A 14,827-nucleotide genomic window follows, 5' to 3' on the forward strand; every position below is an offset into this window, starting at 1 on the left:
GCCTCCTTTTCGACAATTTCTCCCTTTTAAACCATTTCCAGATTATCCTGTTCCATTCAATTTCATTTTTTTCCCCGTCTACTGCTTAAAACAATAAAGTCGCGGTTAATCTTCGGGTGCGATCATACCAGCACTAATGCACCGGATCCCATCAGAACTCCGCAGTTAAGCGTGCTTGGGCGAGAGTAGTACTAGGATGGGTGACCCCCTGGGAAGTCCTCGTGTTGCACCCCTTTTGTCCCTTTTTCCACCACCCACCCCCCCCTTTTTTTTTCCCCGGACAGCCTGTCCGATTTTTAGCCCATTCAATCGCCTTCGCCTCCTTTTCGACAATTTCTCCCTTTTAAACCATTTGCAGATTATCCTGTTCCATTCAATTTCATTTTTTTCCCCGTCTACTGCTTAAAACAATAACGTCGCGGTTAATCTTCGGGTGCGATCATACCAGCACTAATGCACCGGATCCCATCAGAACTCCGCAGTTAAGCGTGCTTGGGCGAGAGTAGTACTAGGATGGGTGACCCCCTGGGAAGTCCTCGTGTTGCACCCCTTTTGTCCCTTTTTCCGCCACCCCCCCCCCCCTTTTTTTTTCCCCCGGACAGCCTGTCCGATTTTTAGCCCATTCAATCGCCTTCGCCTCCTTTTCGACAATTTCTCCCTTTTAAACCATTTCCAGATTATCCTGTTCCATTCAATTTCATTTTTTTCCCCGTCTACTGCTTAAAACAATAAAGTCGCGGTTAATCTTCGGGTGCGATCATACCAGCACTAATGCACCGGATCCCATCAGAACTCCGCAGTTAAGCGTGCTTGGGCGAGAGTAGTACTAGGATGGGTGACCCCCTGGGAAGTCCTCGTGTTGCACCCCTTTTGTCCCTTTTTCCACCACCCCCCCCCCCCTTTTTTTTTTCCCCGGATAGCCTGTCCGATTTTTAGCCCATTCAATCGCCTTCGCCTCCTTTTCGACAATTTCTCCCTTTTAAACCATTTCCAGATTATCCTGTTCCATTCAATTTCATTTTTTTCCCCGTCTACTGCTTAAAACAATAAAGTCGCGGTTAATCTTCGGGTGCGATCATACCAGCACTAATGCACCGGATCCCATCAGAACTCCGCAGTTAAGCGTGCTTGGGCGAGAGTAGTACTAGGATGGGTGACCCCCTGGGAAGTCCTCGTGTTGCACCCCTTTTGTCCCTTTTTCCACCACCCTCCCCCCCTTTTTTTTTTCCCCGGACAGCCTGTCCGATTTTTAGCCCATTCAATCGCCTTCGCCTCCTTTTCGACAATTTCTCCCTTTTAAACCATTTCCAGATTATCCTGTTCCATTCAATTTCATTTTTTTCCCCGTCTACTGCTTAAAACAATAAAGTCGCGGTTAATCTTCGGGTGCGATCAAACCAGCACTAATGCACCGGATCCCATCAGAACTCCGCAGTTAAGCGTGCTTGGGCGAGAGTAGTACTAGGATCGGTGACCCCCTGGGAAGTCCTCGTGTTGCACCCCTTTTGTCCCTTTTTCCACCACCCCCCCCCCTTTTTTTTTTCCCCGGACAGCCTGTCCGATTTTTAGCGCATTCAATCGCCTTCGCCTCCTTTTCGACAATTTCTCCCTTTTAAACCATTTCCAGATTATCCTGTTCCATTCAATTTCATTTTTTTCCCCGTCTACTGCTTAAAACAATAAAGTCGCGGTTAATCTTCGGGTGCGATCATACCAGCACTAATGCACCGGATCCCATCAGAACTCCGCAGTTAAGCGTGCTTGGGCGAGAGTAGTACTAGGATGGGTGACCCCCTGGGAAGTCCTCGTGTTGCACCCCTTTTGTCCCTTTTTCCACCTCCCCCCCTTTTTTTTTTCCCCGGACAGCCTGTCCGATTTTTAGCCCATTCAATCGCCTTCGCCTCCTTTTCGACAATTTCTCCCTTTTAAACCATTTCCAGATTATCCTGTTCCATTCAATTTCATTTTTTTCCCCGTCTACTGCTTAAAACAATAAAGTCGCGGTTAATCTTCGGGTGCGATCATACCAGCACTAATGCACCGGATCCCATCAGAACTCCGCAGTTAAGCGTGCTTGGGCGAGAGTAGTACTAGGATGGGTGACCCCCTGGGAAGTCCTCGTGTTGCACCCCTTTTGTCCCTTTTTCCACCACCCCCCCCCCTTTTTTTTTTCCCCGGACAGCCTGTCCGATTTTTAGCCCATTCAATCGCCTTCGCCTCCTTTTCGACAATTTCTCCCTTTTAAACCATTTCCAGATTATCCTGTTCCATTCAATTTCATTTTTTTCCCCGTCTACTGCTTAAAACAATAAAGTCGCGGTTAATCTTCGGGTGCGATCATACCAGCACTAATGCACCGGATCCCATCAGAACTCCGCAGTTAAGCGTGCTTGGGCGAGAGTAGTACTAGGATGGGTGACCCCCTGGGAAGTCCTCGTGTTGCACCCCTTTTGTCCCTTTTTCCACCCCCCCTTTTTTTTTCCCCGGACAGCCTGTCCGATTTTTAGCCCATTCAATCGCCTTCGCCTCCTTTTCGACAATTTCTCCCTTTTAAACCATTTCCAGATTATCCTGTTCCATTCAATTTCATTTTTTTCCCCGTCTACTGCTTAAAACAATAAAGTCGCGGTTAATCTTCGGGTGCGATCATACCAGCACTAATGCACCGGATCCCATCAGAACTCCGCAGTTAAGCGTGCTTGGGCGAGAGTAGTACTAGGATGGGTGACCCCCTGGGAAGTCCTCGTGTTGCACCCCTTTTGTCCCTTTTTCCACCACCCCCCCCCTTTTTTTTTTCCCCGGACAGCCTGTCCGATTTTTAGCCCATTCAATCGCCTTCGCCTCCTTTTCGACAATTTCTCCCTTTTAAACCATTTCCAGATTATCCTGTTCCATTCAATTTCATTTTTTTCCCCGTCTACTGCTTAAAACAATAAAGTCGCGGTTAATCTTCGGGTGCGATCATACCGGCACTAATGCACCGAATCCCATCAGAACTCCGCAGTTAAGCGTGCTTGGGCGAGAGTAGTACTAGGATGGGTGACCCCCTGGGAAGTCCTCGTGTTGCACCCCTTTTGTCCCTTTTTCCACCACCCCCCCCCCTTTTTTTTTTCCCCGGACAGCCTGTCCGATTTTTAGCCCATTCAATCCCCTTCGCCTCCTTTTCGACAATTTCTCCCTTTTAAACCATTTCCAGATTATCCTGTTCCATTCAATTTCATTTTTTTCCCCGTCTACTGCTTAAAACAATAAAGTCGCGGTTAATCTTCGGGTGCGATCATACCAGCACTAATGCACCGGATCCCATCAGAACTCCGCAGTTAAGCGTGCTTGGGCGAGAGTAGTACTAGGATGGGTGACCCCCTGGGAAGTCCTCGTGTTGCACCCCTTTTGTCCCTTTTTCCACCACCCCCCTCCCTTTTTTTTTTCCCCGGACAGCCTGTCCGATTTTTAGCCCATTCAATCGCCTTCGCCTCCTTTTCGACAATTTCTCCCTTTTAAACCATTTCCAGATTATCCTGTTCCATTCAATTTCATTTTTTTCCCCGTCTACTGCTTAAAACAATAAAGTCGCGGTTAATCTTCGGGTGCGATCATACCAGCACTAATGCACCGGATCCCATCAGAACTCCGCAGTTAAGCGTGCTTGGGCGAGAGTAGTACTAGGATGGGTGACCCCCTGGGAAGTCCTCGTGTTGCACCCCTTTTGTCCCTTTTTCCACCACCCCCCCCCCCTTTTTTTTTTCCCCGGACAGCCTGTCCGATTTTTAGCCCATTCAATCGCCCTCGCCTCCTTTTCGACAATTTCTCCCTTTTAAACCATTTCCAGATTATCCTGTTCCATTCAATTTCATTTTTTTCCCCGTCTACTGCTTAAAACAATAAAGTCGCGGTTAATCTTCGGGTGCGATCATACCAGCACTAATGCACCGGATCCCATCAGAACTCCGCAGTTAAGCGTGCTTGGGCGAGAGTAGTACTAGGATGGGTGACCCCCTGGGAAGTCCTCGTGTTGCACCCCTTTTGTCCCTTTTTCCACCACCCCCCCCCCCCTTTTTTTTTCCCCGGACAGCCTGTCCGATTTTTAGCCCATTCAATCGCCTTCGCCTCCTTTTCGACAATTTCTCCCTTTTAAACCATTTCCAGATTATCCTGTTCCATTCAATTTCATTTTTTTCCCCGTCTACTGCTTAAAACAATAAAGTCGCGGTTAATCATCGGGTGCGATCATACCAGCACTAATGCACCGGATCCCATCAGAACTCCGCAGTTAAGCGTGCTTGGGCGAGAGTAGTACTAGGATGGGTGACCCCCTGGGAAGTCCTCGTGTTGCACCCCTTTTGTCCCTTTTTCCACCACCCCCCCCCCCTTTTTTTTTCCCCGGACAGCCTGTCCGATTTTTAGCCCATTCAATCGCCTTCGCCTCCTTTTCGACAATTTCTCCCTTTTAAACCATTTCTAGATTATCCTGTTCCATTCAATTTCATTTTTTTCCCCGTCTACTGCTTAAAACAATAAAGTCGCGGTTAATCTTCGGGTGCGATCATACCAGCACTAATGCACCGGATCCCATCAGAACTCCGCAGTTAAGCGTGCTTGGGCGAGAGTAGTACTAGGATGGGTGACCCCCTGGGAAGTCCTCGTGTTGCACCCCTTTTGTCCCTTTTTCCACCACCCCCCCCCCCTTTTTTTTTTCCCCGGACAGCCTGTCTGATTTTTAGCCCATTCAATCGCCTTCGCCTCCTTTTCGACAATTTCTCCCTTTTAAACCATTTCCAGATTATCCTGTTCCATTCAATTTCATTTTTTTCCCCGTCTACTGCTTAAAACAATAAAGTCGCGGTTAATCTTCGGGTGCGATCATACCAGCACTAATGCACCGGATCCCATCAGAACTCCGCAGTTAAGCGTGCTAGGGCGAGAGTAGTACTAGGATGGGTGACCCCCTGGGAAGTCCTCGTGTTGCACCCCTTTTGTCCCTTTTTCCACCACCCCCCCCCCTTTTTTTTTTCCCCGGACAGCCTGTCCGATTTTTAGCCCATTCAATCGCCTTCGCCTCCTTTTCGACAATTTCTCCCTTTTAAACCATTTCCAGATTATCCTGTTCCATTCAATTTCATTTTTTTCCCCGTCTACTGCTTAAAACAATAAAGTCGCGGTTAATCTTCGGGTGCGATCATACCAGCACTAATGCACCGGATCCCATCAGAACTCCGCAGTTAAGCGTGCTTGGGCGAGAGTAGTACTAGGATGGGTGACCCCCTGGGAAGTCCTCGTGTTGCACCCCTTTTGTCCCTTTTTCCACCACCCCCCCCCCTTTTTTTTTTTTCCCCGGACAGCCTGTCCGATTTTTAGCCCATTCAATCGCCTTCGCCTCCTTTTCGACAATTTCTCCCTTTTAAACCATTTCCAGATTATCCTGTTCCATTCAATTTCATTTTTTTCCCCGTCTACTGCTTAAAACAATAAAGTCGCGGTTAATCTTCGGGTGCGATCATACCAGCACTAATGCACCGGATCCCATCAGAACTCCGCAGTTAAGCGTGCTTGGGCGAGAGTGGTACTAGGATGGGTGACCCCCTGGGAAGTCCTCGTGTTGCACCCCTTTTGTCCCTTTTTCCACCCCCCCTTTTTTTTTCCCCGGACAGCCTGTCCGATTTTTAGCCCATTCAATCGCCTTCGCCTCCTTTTCGACAATTTCTCCCTTTTAAACCATTTCCAGATTATCCTGTTCCATTCAATTTCATTTTTTTCCCCGTCTACTGCTTAAAACAATAAAGTCGCGGTTAATCTTCGGGTGCGATCATACAAGCACTAATGCACCGGATCCCATCAGAACTCCGCAGTTATGCGTGCTTGGGCGAGAGTAGTACTAGGATGGGTGACCCCCTGGGAAGTCCTCGTGTTGCACCCCTTTTGTCCCTTTTTCCACCACCCCCCACCCTTTTTTTTTTCCCCGGACAGCCTGTCCGATTTTTAGCCCATTCAATCGCCTTCGCCTCCTTTTCGACAATTTCTCCCTTTTAAACCATTTCCAGATTATCCTGTTCCATTCAATTTCATTTTTTTCCCCGTCTACTGCTTAAAACAATAAAGTCGCGGTTAATCTTCGGGTGCGATCATACCAGCACTAATGCACCGGATCCCATCAGAACTCCGCAGTTAAGCGTGCTTGGGCGAGAGTAGTACTAGGATGGGTGACCCCCTGGGAAGTCCTCGTGTTGCACCCCTTTTGTCCCTTTTTCCACCACCCCCCCCCCCCTTTTTTTTTCCCCGGACAGCCTGTCCGATTTTTAGCCCATTCAATCGCCTTCGCCTCCTTTTCGACAATTTCTCCCTTTTAAACCATTTCCAGATTATCCTGTTCCATTCAATTTCATTTTTTTCCCCGTCTACTGCTTAAAACAATAAAGTCGCGGTTAATCTTCGGGTGCGATCATACCAGCACTAATGCACCGGATCCCATCAGAACTCCGCAGTTAAGCGTGCTTGGGCGAGAGTAGTACTAGGATGGGTGACCCCCTGGGAAGTCCTCGTGTTGCACCCCTTTTGTCCCTTTTTCCACCACCCCCCCCCTTTTTTTTTTCCCCGGACAGCCTGTCCGATTTTTATCCCATTCAATCGCCTTCGCCTCCTTTTCGACAATTTCTCCCTTTTAAACCATTTCCAGATTATCCTGTTCCATTCAATTTCATTTTTTTCCCCGTCTACTGCTTAAAACAATAAAGTCGCGGTTAATCTTCGGGTGCGATCATACCAGCACTAATGCACCGGATCCCATCAGAACTCCGCAGTTAAGCGTGCTTGGGCGAGAGTAGTACTAGGATGGGTGACCCCCTGGGAAGTCCTCGTGTTGCACCCCTTTTGTCCCTTTTTCCACCACCCCCCCCCTTTTTTTTTTCCCCGGACAGCCTGTCCGATTTTTAGCCCATTCAATCGCCTTCGCCTCCTTTTCGACAATTTCTCCCTTTTAAACCATTTCCAGATTATCCTGTTCCATTCAATTTCATTTTTTTCCCCGTCTACTGCTTAAAACAATAAAGTCGCGGTTAATCTTCGGGTGCGATCATACCGGCACTAATGCACCGAATCCCATCAGAACTCCGCAGTTAAGCGTGCTTGGGCGAGAGTAGTACTAGGATGGGTGACCCCCTGGGAAGTCCTCGTGTTGCACCCCTTTTGTCCCTTTTTCCACCACCCCCCCCCCTTTTTTTTTTCCCCGGACAGCCTGTCCGATTTTTAGCCCATTCAATCCCCTTCGCCTCCTTTTCGACAATTTCTCCCTTTTAAACCATTTCCAGATTATCCTGTTCCATTCAATTTCATTTTTTTCCCCGTCTACTGCTTAAAACAATAAAGTCGCGGTTAATCTTCGGGTGCGATCATACCAGCACTAATGCACCGGATCCCATCAGAACTCCGCAGTTAAGCGTGCTTGGGCGAGAGTAGTACTAGGATGGGTGACCCCCTGGGAAGTCCTCGTGTTGCACCCCTTTTGTCCCTTTTTCCACCACCCCCCTCCCTTTTTTTTTTCCCCGGACAGCCTGTCCAATTTTTAGCCCATTCAATCGCCTTCGCCTCCTTTTCGACAATTTCTCCCTTTTAAACCATTTCCAGATTATCCTGTTCCATTCAATTTCATTTTTTTCCCCGTCTACTGCTTAAAACAATAAAGTCGCGGTTAATCTTCGGGTGCGATCATACCAGCACTAATGCACCGGATCCCATCAGAACTCCGCAGTTAAGCGTGCTTGGGCGAGAGTAGTACTAGGATGGGTGACCCCCTGGGAAGTCCTCGTGTTGCACCCCTTTTGTCCCTTTTTCCACCACCCCCCCCCCCTTTTTTTTTTCCCCGGACAGCCTGTCCGATTTTTAGCCCATTCAATCGCCTTCGCCTCCTTTTCGACAATTTCTCCCTTTTAAACCATTTCCAGATTATCCTGTTCCATTCAATTTCATTTTTTTCCCCGTCTACTGCTTAAAACAATAAAGTCGCGGTTAATCATCGGGTGCGATCATACCAGCACTAATGCACCGGATCCCATCAGAACTCCGCAGTTAAGCGTGCTTGGGCGAGAGTAGTACTAGGATGGGTGACCCCCTGGGAAGTCCTCGTGTTGCACCCCTTTTGTCCCTTTTTCCACCACCCCCCCCCCCTTTTTTTTTCCCCGGACAGCCTGTCCGATTTTTAGCCCATTCAATCGCCTTCGCCTCCTTTTCGACAATTTCTCCCTTTTAAACCATTTCTAGATTATCCTGTTCCATTCAATTTCATTTTTTTCCCCGTCTACTGCTTAAAACAATAAAGTCGCGGTTAATCTTCGGGTGCGATCATACCAGCACTAATGCACCGGATCCCATCAGAACTCCGCAGTTAAGCGTGCTTGGGCGAGAGTAGTACTAGGATGGGTGACCCCCTGGGAAGTCCTCGTGTTGCACCCCTTTTGTCCCTTTTTCCACCACCCCCCCCCCCTTTTTTTTTTCCCCGGACAGCCTGTCTGATTTTTAGCCCATTCAATCGCCTTCGCCTCCTTTTCGACAATTTCTCCCTTTTAAACCATTTCCAGATTATCCTGTTCCATTCAATTTCATTTTTTTCCCCGTCTACTGCTTAAAACAATAAAGTCGCGGTTAATCTTCGGGTGCGATCATACCAGCACTAATGCACCGGATCCCATCAGAACTCCGCAGTTAAGCGTGCTAGGGCGAGAGTAGTACTAGGATGGGTGACCCCCTGGGAAGTCCTCGTGTTGCACCCCTTTTGTCCCTTTTTCCACCACCCCCCCCCCTTTTTTTTTTCCCCGGACAGCCTGTCCGATTTTTAGCCCATTCAATCGCCTTCGCCTCCTTTTCGACAATTTCTCCCTTTTAAACCATTTCCAGATTATCCTGTTCCATTCAATTTCATTTTTTTCCCCGTCTACTGCTTAAAACAATAAAGTCGCGGTTAATCTTCGGGTGCGATCATACCAGCACTAATGCACCGGATCCCATCAGAACTCCGCAGTTAAGCGTGCTTGGGCGAGAGTAGTACTAGGATGGGTGACCCCCTGGGAAGTCCTCGTGTTGCACCCCTTTTGTCCCTTTTTCCACCACCCCCCCCCCCCTTTTTTTTTTTTCCCCGGACAGCCTGTCCGATTTTTAGCCCATTCAATCGCCTTCGCCTCCTTTTCGACAATTTCTCCCTTTTAAACCATTTCCAGATTATCCTGTTCCATTCAATTTCATTTTTTTCCCCGTCTACTGCTTAAAACAATAAAGTCGCGGTTAATCTTCGGGTGCGATCATACCAGCACTAATGCACCGGATCCCATCAGAACTCCGCAGTTAAGCGTGCTTGGGCGAGAGTAGTACTAGGATGGGTGACCCCCTGGGAAGTCCTCGTGTTGCACCCCTTTTGTCCCTTTTTCCACCACACCCCCCCCCTTTTTTTTTCCCCGGACAGCCTGTCCGATTTTTAGCCCATTCAATCGCCTTCGCCTCCTTTTCGACAATTTCTCCCTTTTAAACCATTTCCAGATTATCCTGTTCCATTCAATTTCATTTTTTTCCCCGTCTACTGCTTAAAACAATAAAGTCGCGGTTAATCTTCGGGTGCGATCATACAAGCACTAATGCACCGGATCCCATCAGAACTCCGCAGTTATGCGTGCTTGGGCGAGAGTAGTACTAGGATGGGTGACCCCCTGGGAAGTCCTCGTGTTGCACCCCTTTTGTCCCTTTTTCCACCACCCCCCACCCTTTTTTTTTTCCCCGGACAGCCTGTCCGATTTTTAGCCCATTCAATCGCCTTCGCCTCCTTTTCGACAATTTCTCCCTTTTAAACCATTTCCAGATTATCCTGTTCCATTCAATTTCATTTTTTTCCCCGTCTACTGCTTAAAACAATAAAGTCGCGGTTAATCTTCGGGTGCGATCATACAAGCACTAATGCACCGGATCCCATCAGAACTCCGCAGTTATGCGTGCTTGGGCGAGAGTAGTACTAGGATGGGTGACCCCCTGGGAAGTCCTCGTGTTGCACCCCTTTTGTCCCTTTTTCCACCACCCCCCACCCTTTTTTTTTTCCCCGGACAGCCTGTCCGATTTTTAGCCCATTCAATCGCCTTCGCCTCCTTTTCGACAATTTCTCCCTTTTAAACCATTTCCAGATTATCCTGTTCCATTCAATTTCATTTTTTTCCCCGTCTACTGCTTAAAACAATAAAGTCGCGGTTAATCTTCGGGTGTGATCATACCAGCACTAATGCACCGGATCGCATCAGAACTCCGCAGTTAAGCGTGCTTGGGCGAGAGTAGTACTAGGATGGGTGACCCCCTGGGAAGTCCTCGTGTTGCACCCCTTTTGTCCCTTTTTCCACCACCCCCCCCCTTTTTTTTTCCCCGGACAGCCTGTCCGATTTTTAGCCCATTCAATCGCCTTCGCCTCCTTTTCGACAATTTCTCCCTTTTAAACCATTTCCAGATTATCCTGTTCCATTCAATTTCATTTTTTTCCCCGTCTACTGCTTAAAACAATAAAGTCGCGGTTAATCTTCGGGTGCGATCATACCAGCACTAATGCACCGGATCCCATCAGAACTCCGCAGTTAAGCGTGCTTGGGCGAGAGTAGTACTAGGATGGGTGACCCCCTGGGAAGTCCTCGTGTTGCACCCCTTTTGTCCCTTTTTCCACCACCCCCCCCCCTTTTTTTTTTCCCCGGACAGCCTGTCCGATTTTTATCCCATTCAATCGCCTTCGCCTCCTTTTCGACAATTTCTCCCTTTTAAACCATTTCCAGATTATCCTGTTCCATTCAATTTCATTTTTTTCCCCGTCTACTGCTTAAAACAATAAATTCGCGGTTAATCTTCGGGTGCGATCATACCAGCACTAATGCACCGGATCCCATCAGAACTCCGCAGTTAAGCGTGCTTGGGCGAGAGTAGTACTAGGATGGGTGACCCCCTGGGAAGTCCTCGTGTTGCACCCCTTTTGTCCCTTTTTCCATCACCCCCCCCCCTTTTTTTTTTCCCCGGACAGCCTGTCCGATTTTTAGCCCATTCAATCGCCTTCGCCTAGTTTTCGACAATTTCTCCCTTTTAAACCATTTCCAGATTATCCTGTTCCATTCAATTTCATTTTTTTCCCCGTCTACTGCTTAAAACAATAAAGTCGCGGTTAATCTTCGGGTGCGATCATACCAGCACTAATGCACCGGATCCCATCAGAACTCCGCAGTTAAGCGTGCTTGGGCGAGAGTAGTACTAGGATGGGTGACCCCCTGGGAAGTCCTCGTGTTGCACCCCTTTTGTCCCTTTTTCCACCACCCCCCCCCCCTTTTTTTTTTCCCCGGACAGCCTGTCCGATTTTTAGCCCATTCAATCCCCTTCGCCTCCTTTTCGACAATTTCTCCCTTTTAAACCATTTCCAGATTATCCTGTTCCATTCAATTTCATTTTTTTCCCCGTCTACTGCTTAAAACAATAAAGTCGCGGTTAATCTTCGGGTGCGATCATACCAGCACTAATGCACCGGATCCCATCAGAACTCCGCAGTTAAGCGTGCTTGGGCGAGAGTAGTACTAGGATGGGTGACCCCCTGGGAAGTCCTCGTGTTGCACCCCTTTTGTCCCTTTTTCCACCACCCCCCCCTTTTTTTTTCCCCCGGACAGCCTGTCCGATTTTTAGCCCATTCAATCGCCTTCGCCTCCTTTTCGACAATTTCTCCCTTTTAAACCATTTCCAGATTATCCTGTTCCATTCAATTTCATTTTTTTCCCCGTCTACTGCTTAAAACAATAAAGTCGCGGTTAATCTTCGGGTGCGATCATACCAGCACTAATGTACCGGATCCCATCAGAACTCCGCAGTTAAGCGTGCTTGGGCGAGAGTAGTACTAGGATGGGTGACCCCCTGGGAAGTCCTCGTGTTGCACCCCTTTTGTCCCTTTTTCCACCCCCCCCCTTTTTTTTTTCCCCGGACAGCCTGTCCGATTTTTAGCCCATTCAATCGCCTTCGCCTCCTTTTCGACAATTTCTCCCTTTTAAACCATTTCCAGATTATCCTGTTCCATTCAATTTCATTTTTTTCCCCGTCTACTGCTTAAAACAATAAAGTCGCGGTTAATCTTCGGGTGCGATCATACCAGCACTAATGCACCGGATCCCATCAGAACTCCGCAGTTAAGCGTGCTTGGGCGAGAGTAGTACTAGGATGGGTGACCCCCTGGGAAGTCCTCGTGTTGCACCCCTTTTGTCCCTTTTTCCACCACCCCCCCCTTTTTTTTTTCCCCGGACAGCCTGTCCGATTTTTAGCCCATTCAATCGCCTTCGCCTCCTTTTCGACAATTTCTCCCTTTTAAACCATTTCCAGATTATCCTGTTCCATTCAATTTCATTTTTTTCCCCGTCTACTGCTTAAAACAATAAAGTCGCGGTTAATCTTCGGGTGCGATCATACCAGCACTAATGCACCGAATCCCATCAGAACTCCGCAGTTAAGCGTGCTTGGGCGAGAGTAGTACTAGGATGGGTGACCCCCTGGGAAGTCCTCGTGTTGCACCCCTTTTGTCCCTTTTTCCACCACCCCCCCCTTTTTTTTTTCCCCGGACAGCCTGTCCGATTTTTAGCCCATTCAATCGCCTTCGCCTCCTTTTCGACAATTTCTCCCTTTTAAACCATTTCCAGATTATCCTGTTCCATTCAATTTCATTTTTTTCCCCGTCTACTGCTTAAAACAATAAAGTCGCGGTTAATCTTCGGGTGCGATCATACCAGCACTAATGCACCGGATCCCATCAGAACTCCGCAGTTAAGCGTGCTTGGGCGAGAGTAGTACTAGGATGGGTGACCCCCTGGGAAGTCCTCGTGTTGCACCCCTTTTGTCCCTTTTTCCACCACCCCCCCCCTTTTTTTTTTCCCCGGACAGCCTGTCCGATTTTTAGCCCATTCAATCGCCTTCGCCTCCTTTTCGACAATTTCTCCCTTTTAAACCATTTCCAGATTATCCTGTTCCATTCAATTTCATTTTTTTCCCCGTCTACTGCTTAAAACAATAAAGTCGCGGTTAATCTTCGGGTGCGATCATACCAGCACTAATGCACCGGATCCCATCAGAACTCCGCAGTTAAGCGTGCTTGGGCGAGAGTGGTACTAGGATGGGTGACCCCCTGGGAAGTCCTCGTGTTGCACCCCTTTTGTCCCTTTTTCCACCCCCCCTTTTTTTTTCCCCGGACAGCCTGTCCGATTTTTAGCCCATTCAATCGCCTTCGCCTCCTTTTCGACAATTTCTCCCTTTTAAACCATTTCCAGATTATCCTGTTCCATTCAATTTCATTTTTTTCCCCGTCTACTGCTTAAAACAATAAAGTCGCGGTTAATCTTCGGGTGCGATCATACAAGCACTAATGCACCGGATCCCATCAGAACTCCGCAGTTATGCGTGCTTGGGCGAGAGTAGTACTAGGATGGGTGACCCCCTGGGAAGTCCTCGTGTTGCACCCCTTTTGTCCCTTTTTCCACCACCCCCCACCCTTTTTTTTTTCCCCGGACAGCCTGTCCGATTTTTAGCCCATTCAATCGCCTTCGCCTCCTTTTCGACAATTTCTCCCTTTTAAACCATTTCCAGATTATCCTGTTCCATTCAATTTCATTTTTTTCCCCGTCTACTGCTTAAAACAATAAAGTCGCGGTTAATCTTCGGGTGCGATCATACCAGCACTAATGCACCGGATCCCATCAGAACTCCGCAGTTAAGCGTGCTTGGGCGAGAGTAGTACTAGGATGGGTGACCCCCTGGGAAGTCCTCGTGTTGCACCCCTTTTGTCCCTTTTTCCACCACCCCCCCCCCCCTTTTTTTTTCCCCGGACAGCCTGTCCGATTTTTAGCCCATTCAATCGCCTTCGCCTCCTTTTCGACAATTTCTCCCTTTTAAACCATTTCCAGATTATCCTGTTCCATTCAATTTCATTTTTTTCCCCGTCTACTGCTTAAAACAATAAAGTCGCGGTTAATCTTCGGGTGCGATCATACCAGCACTAATGCACCGGATCCCATCAGAACTCCGCAGTTAAGCGTGCTTGGGCGAGAGTAGTACTAGGATGGGTGACCCCCTGGGAAGTCCTCGTGTTGCACCCCTTTTGTCCCTTTTTCCACCACCCCCCCCCTTTTTTTTTTCCCCGGACAGCCTGTCCGATTTTTATCCCATTCAATCGCCTTCGCCTCCTTTTCGACAATTTCTCCCTTTTAAACCATTTCCAGATTATCCTGTTCCATTCAATTTCATTTTTTTCCCCGTCTACTGCTTAAAACAATAAAGTCGCGGTTAATCTTCGGGTGCGATCATACCAGCACTAATGCACCGGATCCCATCAGAACTCCGCAGTTAAGCGTGCTTGGGCGAGAGTAGTACTAGGATGGGTGACCCCCTGGGAAGTCCTCGTGTTGCACCCCTTTTGTCCCTTTTTCCACCACCCCCCCCCTTTTTTTTTTCCCCGGACAGCCTGTCCGATTTTTAGCCCATTCAATCGCCTTCGCCTCCTTTTCGACAATTTCTCCCTTTTAAACCATTTCCAGATTATCCTGTTCCATTCAATTTCATTTTTTTCCCCGTCTACTGCTTAAAACAATAAAGTCGCGGTTAATCTTCGGGTGCGATCATACCGGCACTAATGCACCGAATCCCATCAGAACTCCGCAGTTAAGCGTGCTTGGGCGAGAGTAGTACTAGGATGGGTGACCCCCTGGGAAGTCCTCGTGTTGCACCCCTTTTGTCCCTTTTTCCACCACCCCCCCCCCCCTTTTTTTTTTCCCCGGACAGCCTGTCCGATTTTTAGCCCATTCAATCC

The 14,827-nt window shown here is 48.3% G+C and overlaps 47 non-coding genes across 47 annotated transcripts; all 47 read left to right on the forward strand.

Moving 5' to 3' along the window:
- Positions 1 to 114: 114 nt before the first annotated feature.
- On the forward strand, positions 115 to 233 carry LOC145808685 (5S ribosomal RNA). The gene has a single exon (XR_014352150.1). It is a non-coding gene; the product is annotated as a 5S ribosomal RNA (ribosomal RNA).
- A 198-nt stretch (positions 234 to 431) lies between these two features.
- LOC145808687 (5S ribosomal RNA) lies at positions 432 to 550 on the forward strand. Its single transcript, XR_014352152.1, has one exon. It is a non-coding gene; the product is annotated as a 5S ribosomal RNA (ribosomal RNA).
- Positions 551 to 749: 199 nt separating this feature from the next.
- Positions 750 to 868, forward strand: LOC145808688 (5S ribosomal RNA). Its single transcript, XR_014352153.1, has one exon. It is a non-coding gene; the product is annotated as a 5S ribosomal RNA (ribosomal RNA).
- Positions 869 to 1,067: 199 nt separating this feature from the next.
- On the forward strand, positions 1,068 to 1,186 carry LOC145808689 (5S ribosomal RNA). The gene has a single exon (XR_014352154.1). It is a non-coding gene; the product is annotated as a 5S ribosomal RNA (ribosomal RNA).
- A 198-nt stretch (positions 1,187 to 1,384) lies between these two features.
- Positions 1,385 to 1,503, forward strand: LOC145810940 (5S ribosomal RNA). Its single transcript, XR_014354491.1, has one exon. It is a non-coding gene; the product is annotated as a 5S ribosomal RNA (ribosomal RNA).
- A 197-nt stretch (positions 1,504 to 1,700) lies between these two features.
- LOC145808690 (5S ribosomal RNA) lies at positions 1,701 to 1,819 on the forward strand. Its single transcript, XR_014352156.1, has one exon. It is a non-coding gene; the product is annotated as a 5S ribosomal RNA (ribosomal RNA).
- A 194-nt stretch (positions 1,820 to 2,013) lies between these two features.
- Positions 2,014 to 2,132, forward strand: LOC145808691 (5S ribosomal RNA). Its single transcript, XR_014352157.1, has one exon. It is a non-coding gene; the product is annotated as a 5S ribosomal RNA (ribosomal RNA).
- A 197-nt stretch (positions 2,133 to 2,329) lies between these two features.
- On the forward strand, positions 2,330 to 2,448 carry LOC145808692 (5S ribosomal RNA). Its single transcript, XR_014352158.1, has one exon. It is a non-coding gene; the product is annotated as a 5S ribosomal RNA (ribosomal RNA).
- A 190-nt stretch (positions 2,449 to 2,638) lies between these two features.
- LOC145808693 (5S ribosomal RNA) lies at positions 2,639 to 2,757 on the forward strand. Its single transcript, XR_014352159.1, has one exon. It is a non-coding gene; the product is annotated as a 5S ribosomal RNA (ribosomal RNA).
- A 196-nt stretch (positions 2,758 to 2,953) lies between these two features.
- On the forward strand, positions 2,954 to 3,072 carry LOC145810157 (5S ribosomal RNA). The gene has a single exon (XR_014353723.1). It is a non-coding gene; the product is annotated as a 5S ribosomal RNA (ribosomal RNA).
- A 197-nt stretch (positions 3,073 to 3,269) lies between these two features.
- Positions 3,270 to 3,388, forward strand: LOC145808694 (5S ribosomal RNA). Its single transcript, XR_014352160.1, has one exon. It is a non-coding gene; the product is annotated as a 5S ribosomal RNA (ribosomal RNA).
- Positions 3,389 to 3,585: 197 nt separating this feature from the next.
- Positions 3,586 to 3,704, forward strand: LOC145808695 (5S ribosomal RNA). The gene has a single exon (XR_014352162.1). It is a non-coding gene; the product is annotated as a 5S ribosomal RNA (ribosomal RNA).
- A 198-nt stretch (positions 3,705 to 3,902) lies between these two features.
- Positions 3,903 to 4,021, forward strand: LOC145808696 (5S ribosomal RNA). The gene has a single exon (XR_014352163.1). It is a non-coding gene; the product is annotated as a 5S ribosomal RNA (ribosomal RNA).
- Positions 4,022 to 4,219: 198 nt separating this feature from the next.
- On the forward strand, positions 4,220 to 4,338 carry LOC145808698 (5S ribosomal RNA). Its single transcript, XR_014352165.1, has one exon. It is a non-coding gene; the product is annotated as a 5S ribosomal RNA (ribosomal RNA).
- Positions 4,339 to 4,535: 197 nt separating this feature from the next.
- Positions 4,536 to 4,654, forward strand: LOC145808699 (5S ribosomal RNA). The gene has a single exon (XR_014352166.1). It is a non-coding gene; the product is annotated as a 5S ribosomal RNA (ribosomal RNA).
- A 198-nt stretch (positions 4,655 to 4,852) lies between these two features.
- On the forward strand, positions 4,853 to 4,971 carry LOC145808957 (5S ribosomal RNA). The gene has a single exon (XR_014352446.1). It is a non-coding gene; the product is annotated as a 5S ribosomal RNA (ribosomal RNA).
- Positions 4,972 to 5,168: 197 nt separating this feature from the next.
- Positions 5,169 to 5,287, forward strand: LOC145808700 (5S ribosomal RNA). Its single transcript, XR_014352167.1, has one exon. It is a non-coding gene; the product is annotated as a 5S ribosomal RNA (ribosomal RNA).
- A 199-nt stretch (positions 5,288 to 5,486) lies between these two features.
- Positions 5,487 to 5,605, forward strand: LOC145809428 (5S ribosomal RNA). Its single transcript, XR_014352974.1, has one exon. It is a non-coding gene; the product is annotated as a 5S ribosomal RNA (ribosomal RNA).
- Positions 5,606 to 5,795: 190 nt separating this feature from the next.
- On the forward strand, positions 5,796 to 5,914 carry LOC145811100 (5S ribosomal RNA). Its single transcript, XR_014354652.1, has one exon. It is a non-coding gene; the product is annotated as a 5S ribosomal RNA (ribosomal RNA).
- Positions 5,915 to 6,111: 197 nt separating this feature from the next.
- LOC145808702 (5S ribosomal RNA) lies at positions 6,112 to 6,230 on the forward strand. The gene has a single exon (XR_014352168.1). It is a non-coding gene; the product is annotated as a 5S ribosomal RNA (ribosomal RNA).
- Positions 6,231 to 6,428: 198 nt separating this feature from the next.
- Positions 6,429 to 6,547, forward strand: LOC145808703 (5S ribosomal RNA). Its single transcript, XR_014352169.1, has one exon. It is a non-coding gene; the product is annotated as a 5S ribosomal RNA (ribosomal RNA).
- A 196-nt stretch (positions 6,548 to 6,743) lies between these two features.
- LOC145808704 (5S ribosomal RNA) lies at positions 6,744 to 6,862 on the forward strand. Its single transcript, XR_014352170.1, has one exon. It is a non-coding gene; the product is annotated as a 5S ribosomal RNA (ribosomal RNA).
- Positions 6,863 to 7,058: 196 nt separating this feature from the next.
- Positions 7,059 to 7,177, forward strand: LOC145810159 (5S ribosomal RNA). Its single transcript, XR_014353726.1, has one exon. It is a non-coding gene; the product is annotated as a 5S ribosomal RNA (ribosomal RNA).
- A 197-nt stretch (positions 7,178 to 7,374) lies between these two features.
- Positions 7,375 to 7,493, forward strand: LOC145808705 (5S ribosomal RNA). Its single transcript, XR_014352171.1, has one exon. It is a non-coding gene; the product is annotated as a 5S ribosomal RNA (ribosomal RNA).
- Positions 7,494 to 7,690: 197 nt separating this feature from the next.
- On the forward strand, positions 7,691 to 7,809 carry LOC145808706 (5S ribosomal RNA). The gene has a single exon (XR_014352173.1). It is a non-coding gene; the product is annotated as a 5S ribosomal RNA (ribosomal RNA).
- Positions 7,810 to 8,007: 198 nt separating this feature from the next.
- On the forward strand, positions 8,008 to 8,126 carry LOC145808707 (5S ribosomal RNA). Its single transcript, XR_014352174.1, has one exon. It is a non-coding gene; the product is annotated as a 5S ribosomal RNA (ribosomal RNA).
- A 197-nt stretch (positions 8,127 to 8,323) lies between these two features.
- On the forward strand, positions 8,324 to 8,442 carry LOC145808708 (5S ribosomal RNA). Its single transcript, XR_014352175.1, has one exon. It is a non-coding gene; the product is annotated as a 5S ribosomal RNA (ribosomal RNA).
- Positions 8,443 to 8,640: 198 nt separating this feature from the next.
- LOC145808958 (5S ribosomal RNA) lies at positions 8,641 to 8,759 on the forward strand. Its single transcript, XR_014352447.1, has one exon. It is a non-coding gene; the product is annotated as a 5S ribosomal RNA (ribosomal RNA).
- Positions 8,760 to 8,956: 197 nt separating this feature from the next.
- Positions 8,957 to 9,075, forward strand: LOC145808710 (5S ribosomal RNA). Its single transcript, XR_014352177.1, has one exon. It is a non-coding gene; the product is annotated as a 5S ribosomal RNA (ribosomal RNA).
- Positions 9,076 to 9,276: 201 nt separating this feature from the next.
- On the forward strand, positions 9,277 to 9,395 carry LOC145808711 (5S ribosomal RNA). Its single transcript, XR_014352179.1, has one exon. It is a non-coding gene; the product is annotated as a 5S ribosomal RNA (ribosomal RNA).
- Positions 9,396 to 9,592: 197 nt separating this feature from the next.
- LOC145811102 (5S ribosomal RNA) lies at positions 9,593 to 9,711 on the forward strand. The gene has a single exon (XR_014354654.1). It is a non-coding gene; the product is annotated as a 5S ribosomal RNA (ribosomal RNA).
- A 197-nt stretch (positions 9,712 to 9,908) lies between these two features.
- On the forward strand, positions 9,909 to 10,027 carry LOC145811103 (5S ribosomal RNA). Its single transcript, XR_014354655.1, has one exon. It is a non-coding gene; the product is annotated as a 5S ribosomal RNA (ribosomal RNA).
- Positions 10,028 to 10,224: 197 nt separating this feature from the next.
- On the forward strand, positions 10,225 to 10,343 carry LOC145810112 (5S ribosomal RNA). Its single transcript, XR_014353678.1, has one exon. It is a non-coding gene; the product is annotated as a 5S ribosomal RNA (ribosomal RNA).
- A 195-nt stretch (positions 10,344 to 10,538) lies between these two features.
- On the forward strand, positions 10,539 to 10,657 carry LOC145808712 (5S ribosomal RNA). The gene has a single exon (XR_014352180.1). It is a non-coding gene; the product is annotated as a 5S ribosomal RNA (ribosomal RNA).
- Positions 10,658 to 10,854: 197 nt separating this feature from the next.
- On the forward strand, positions 10,855 to 10,973 carry LOC145808713 (5S ribosomal RNA). Its single transcript, XR_014352181.1, has one exon. It is a non-coding gene; the product is annotated as a 5S ribosomal RNA (ribosomal RNA).
- Positions 10,974 to 11,170: 197 nt separating this feature from the next.
- LOC145808714 (5S ribosomal RNA) lies at positions 11,171 to 11,289 on the forward strand. Its single transcript, XR_014352182.1, has one exon. It is a non-coding gene; the product is annotated as a 5S ribosomal RNA (ribosomal RNA).
- A 198-nt stretch (positions 11,290 to 11,487) lies between these two features.
- LOC145808715 (5S ribosomal RNA) lies at positions 11,488 to 11,606 on the forward strand. The gene has a single exon (XR_014352183.1). It is a non-coding gene; the product is annotated as a 5S ribosomal RNA (ribosomal RNA).
- A 195-nt stretch (positions 11,607 to 11,801) lies between these two features.
- On the forward strand, positions 11,802 to 11,920 carry LOC145809266 (5S ribosomal RNA). Its single transcript, XR_014352779.1, has one exon. It is a non-coding gene; the product is annotated as a 5S ribosomal RNA (ribosomal RNA).
- Positions 11,921 to 12,113: 193 nt separating this feature from the next.
- On the forward strand, positions 12,114 to 12,232 carry LOC145808716 (5S ribosomal RNA). The gene has a single exon (XR_014352185.1). It is a non-coding gene; the product is annotated as a 5S ribosomal RNA (ribosomal RNA).
- Positions 12,233 to 12,427: 195 nt separating this feature from the next.
- Positions 12,428 to 12,546, forward strand: LOC145810088 (5S ribosomal RNA). The gene has a single exon (XR_014353654.1). It is a non-coding gene; the product is annotated as a 5S ribosomal RNA (ribosomal RNA).
- A 195-nt stretch (positions 12,547 to 12,741) lies between these two features.
- LOC145808717 (5S ribosomal RNA) lies at positions 12,742 to 12,860 on the forward strand. The gene has a single exon (XR_014352186.1). It is a non-coding gene; the product is annotated as a 5S ribosomal RNA (ribosomal RNA).
- A 196-nt stretch (positions 12,861 to 13,056) lies between these two features.
- LOC145809429 (5S ribosomal RNA) lies at positions 13,057 to 13,175 on the forward strand. Its single transcript, XR_014352975.1, has one exon. It is a non-coding gene; the product is annotated as a 5S ribosomal RNA (ribosomal RNA).
- A 190-nt stretch (positions 13,176 to 13,365) lies between these two features.
- On the forward strand, positions 13,366 to 13,484 carry LOC145811104 (5S ribosomal RNA). Its single transcript, XR_014354656.1, has one exon. It is a non-coding gene; the product is annotated as a 5S ribosomal RNA (ribosomal RNA).
- Positions 13,485 to 13,681: 197 nt separating this feature from the next.
- On the forward strand, positions 13,682 to 13,800 carry LOC145808718 (5S ribosomal RNA). The gene has a single exon (XR_014352187.1). It is a non-coding gene; the product is annotated as a 5S ribosomal RNA (ribosomal RNA).
- A 198-nt stretch (positions 13,801 to 13,998) lies between these two features.
- LOC145808719 (5S ribosomal RNA) lies at positions 13,999 to 14,117 on the forward strand. Its single transcript, XR_014352188.1, has one exon. It is a non-coding gene; the product is annotated as a 5S ribosomal RNA (ribosomal RNA).
- A 196-nt stretch (positions 14,118 to 14,313) lies between these two features.
- Positions 14,314 to 14,432, forward strand: LOC145808721 (5S ribosomal RNA). The gene has a single exon (XR_014352191.1). It is a non-coding gene; the product is annotated as a 5S ribosomal RNA (ribosomal RNA).
- Positions 14,433 to 14,628: 196 nt separating this feature from the next.
- LOC145810160 (5S ribosomal RNA) lies at positions 14,629 to 14,747 on the forward strand. The gene has a single exon (XR_014353727.1). It is a non-coding gene; the product is annotated as a 5S ribosomal RNA (ribosomal RNA).
- Positions 14,748 to 14,827: the final 80 nt, after the last annotated feature.

The sequence above is a fragment of the Camellia sinensis genome, chromosome 14 (genome assembly GCF_055761805.1).
Source record: "Camellia sinensis isolate YWXY chromosome 14, ASM5576180v1, whole genome shotgun sequence".
Lineage (NCBI taxonomy): Eukaryota > Viridiplantae > Streptophyta > Magnoliopsida > Ericales > Theaceae > Camellia > Camellia sinensis.